Below are 4,040 nucleotides of genomic sequence, written 5' to 3'. Positions count from 1 at the left end.
GTGGGCCTTTCCAATTTTCCACACCCAGACGAGTGTCGCCCGCAAACAGTTTCTGTGCGAAATTCGACATTGACGGGCAATGCCCGCCACATATTTAAATGCTTCATAAGTAGTAGTAGTAAATTTATGAAACTTAAAAACAACTGTTATAATATTTATTAATTATCTTGGCTTTATCTAACATGTTATTTATTTTAAAATAAATTTTTTTCTACAATATTTCTATTATTTGAAATTAAATCGTAAGGCAAGGGGTTAATAATTAAAGCTGACAGCTGTTGCTTATCAAACTTGTTACTTCTCTTTTCAGATATATGTATGTATGAGTAACTAATACACCGTGTCTCTCAAATATGCTACCCCCTCCCCACAGACCGCTGAAGCAGCTGGCACTGACAGCGCATCGACGCTGAGCTCTTGTAACTTTTGATTTAATTTTTCTGCTGCATACTGATTCCTAAGGGGTTGATGTATTCAGTTTGCATGAAGGTTTTTCCACTTCCAGGCACACGCATACAAAAAACTTCGACAGAAAAATTAAAACCTTTAAGAAAATAGTTATCTATCAGTACACACGAAGAGAGATTTTTCTTCATATCAAATAGCAGTCAGCAACAATATGCCATTTCATCTAAATATTTTAATTAATGATGATTAATGTTAATTTCCACTTCTGACATTTGCTGTTACATATGTATTCCCGCTCGTAAGAAATAAAATACCGCGCAAGATCCAATTAAAACTGCTAAACAAAAGTTTACAATTAAAAATTGAAATTAAACACAACTGCAACAACAAAACAACATTTGTAAGCAGCAATATCCAGCAAAGGTTAGAACACAAACTTTAAAAGTAAAAGCTTGGAAATAGAAAAATGTGCTGTGAGTTAAAAGGAGAAGTAAATGCAGGAATGGGAAAAAATCGCATTACGTGGGCAAACTTTAACTTACTTTTCACTTTCGCTGAGTTAAGCAATTTTTCTTGAAAAAAAGTTAAAAAACGCCCGGTATTAAAAGGTAACTGTGAAAAATCGCTACAGACAAGTAGCTCGATGGCTGTTAATATAATTGTTGTTGTTTGCCAACTTAATACAATTTTCGCTGAGAGTGGTGAGATTAGTTATTTAAGTTGGCCGGATTTGAGAAGAGTGTGTTGAAGCGTTAAATGTCGCGTGCTGTTTCATGAAACTTCTACAGTTACGGTAAAAAGCGTTTCGTGTTGGAAAAATATGAGCGAAAGAGAAGTGCAAAAGTAAATATTAAAGTGGAAGCTCCGCAAAACATGGAAGAAAGGAAAGTGGCGATCTGTTATAGCTTATTTAAGTTAAGTTAAATTTCTTTAGTTCTTACAGCTGTATTAAAATAGCAAGTAATTATTAATCATTATTCAATTCATTGAGTAAAAGCTTGCAGATGACTACAAATACAATTCTTGTTTGCATAGCTGTAGTTCATGTTTCTGTTCACTTTATCGCTGACCATTCATAAATTATCGAAACAGCCGTATACATATGTACATATATAATACTAAAATATCAAATTTATTGTTTGCAGTTATTTATAGCATTCCGCTAATCATCCTCATTTTGTTTATCACAGAGCTTTCACTCAATACAAAAACAATAGCAATATCATCAAGGCAACTGGCCGTCTTGCTTTTTTGGCCGACTAATTGATAACCGGTTCTATGGTGTAATGGTTAGCACTCTGGACTTTGAATCCAGCGATCCGAGTTCAAATCTCGGTAGAACCTTCAAAAGCGATTTTTTTATAAATATCAACTCGCAGGCATCTTAAAAAGATATGGTTAGATTTTAGAATATTTTCATACTGTCATAACTACAATAATTTATATTAAGATTTCTTTGCAAATATATTGTATAAAATAATAAAATTTGTTAAACAGTGTTGGTGATAGAATTCATAAAAATTTGTAGTAGACACCTTTTTTCTTATCTTCACATAATTATAATTATTTAATAATTTTATAAATTTTAAGTTTATTAAAAACAAAGAAATAGCAGAAGTAAATAAAGCCTAGACTCGCTGTAGTAGAGAGACATATATAATAACTAAGAAACGAAATGATTTTATAAAAAAAGATGTACATACTTTTTGAAATAGTTTTCAATGAAATTTTTGGTAAAACTTTCTATTGTTTTATGAAGGAAAATTTTTTATCTCGTGTTCATATGAAGTTGATACAACTTTTAGGTGTAAATATTACAAAAATAACTAAATTAAATTTTATTTATTTATTTTTTTTGCTAAAGCCGGTGAAATAAACCCAGCTAATGTATTGACTAACCTCTAAACTTCTACGTGCATACTAATTGGTAAGTAATGCATATTTTATTATATTAAGTGATATTTTAAACTTATCGCTCTATATATGTATATTTTTACTCCACTCGCAAGTTCTTAATTTTTGAGTTCCAAACACTTTTTAACAACTCATTAAATTTTACCCGGACTAAGAAAAGTATTTTAATATACATTTTTATTATCGCCTTCAAATAGGCTCCTGAAGCCATACAAGCATACTAACGGTTATTCCAACTTTCCATACACTTTTCATAATCCTCGGCTGGTATAACCTAAAGTGCTTTCAGCGAAGTTTGGATATTTAGGTTTCGTCTTATTTTTGGAATGACGTTCACCAGATTGTGAGACAGTTTCGACGTCATATTCATAAACCTGAATCTTAGCATCAGTAATGAGGCGTTTGATGAAGGTATGGATCTCAGTCAAGCATCTCTTTTGAGCCCTCTCTTCGACGTTGGGTTTTCAAAATAAAAACTTTTTTCCCAAAACATTAACCAAAATGTATTGAGTTAATCGATAAGAGATGCTGAGGTCCTCTACCATCTGATGATGACACGATCTTCACTAAATACTATGTGCTACTTAAATACTTGTATACTGGATTCCTCAAAATACTGTTGATACATTTCTAACAGTTTTGTAGCCCTGATGCCATTGAAATCAAAGAATTTAAAGCAAAGTCGTTGCTCAATTCTTCCCAGGTAAAAATCGCCAGAGAAACTTTTCGCGTCGTGAACAAACAAGCTGGTAAACACACAATAATTGACATACAGAGGTCAAACTTCACACTGTTACACTGCACTAAAAGTCTGGTTCAAATTTGATCAAATGGTATTTTTATTCTACTCGCGTATTCTAAGTTTTTCGCATTTCATTAAACAATTTTATCCACCAGGCATACTAGGGCTCCAATATGCCATTGGAGACTCACACATGCATAAATAGCTTTTTCTTATATTCTTCTTGAGTTTTATTGCGATTTTCGTAGAATGTTTTCGAGACTTTTTCTTATAATACCCTTAATTTTGTCTATTTTCATTTTCAGCGGCCACCGCTGACCATTGCTTTTTCTTTACCTTTTCTCTCGAAGCCACAGCGAAGTTAAGCATTGGCTGCACTTGTGCTTTTAGTGGAAATCCTTTATTAACAATGCTTTTGTGCTGGCGACAAGTGTTACTCATGGTTAGTCTCTTACAGATTCTACCGTTTTTTATAACATTTTGCTCCTTTCTTTTTATGTTTTGGAAGACTATTGCTTTTGCTTTTCATTCAAAACGTGACTGCTAAAGTTTTCATTTATTTCATTTCTTTTAGTTTGCTTTGCTCTTGCCAACGTTTTTGTTGTGAAGCGCTGTGAGTAAGAGCGTCCAGACATGTACGTTTTCAATTTGCATATCATTGGCAGTGATTGGGCTGAAATCTGCGTATGCATTGAATGCTTTTACTTAACCGAATGTCATTTTGCCACAAACATATTTTTAAAGCTCGAAAGCGAACGTCTTTTCTCTGCGTACTTTGCATGTTTGAGCAGCTTATAGTGATGACGTTTTCATACAATTTTTATATATATTAGATGGGCACGTGTATACCACTCTTTGCCCCATGGTGGCTATCCGCCCACCGCATTTTCACGAATTTAATTTCCACTTTCACTTATTTATTGTTCTAAGTGGCGCTTTGCAACTTGCCAACTCATCGAATGCTTCTTCAAAGTTC

The 4,040-nt window shown here is 33.1% G+C and overlaps 1 non-coding gene across 1 annotated transcript; it reads left to right on the top strand.

Moving 5' to 3' along the window:
- The first annotated feature begins 1,680 nt into the window (after nucleotides 1-1,680).
- TRNAQ-UUG (transfer RNA glutamine (anticodon UUG)) lies at nucleotides 1,681-1,752 on the top strand. Its single transcript has one exon. It is a non-coding gene; the product is annotated as a tRNA-Gln (tRNA).
- The last annotated feature ends 2,288 nt before the right edge of the window (nucleotides 1,753-4,040 follow it).

This window comes from Bactrocera oleae, chromosome 3, assembly GCF_042242935.1.
Source record: "Bactrocera oleae isolate idBacOlea1 chromosome 3, idBacOlea1, whole genome shotgun sequence".
In the NCBI taxonomy this organism is placed as follows: domain Eukaryota; kingdom Metazoa; phylum Arthropoda; class Insecta; order Diptera; family Tephritidae; genus Bactrocera; species Bactrocera oleae.
Note: the sequence above shows the minus strand (reverse complement) of the source record. Positions and strands in the feature narration are given on the sequence as shown.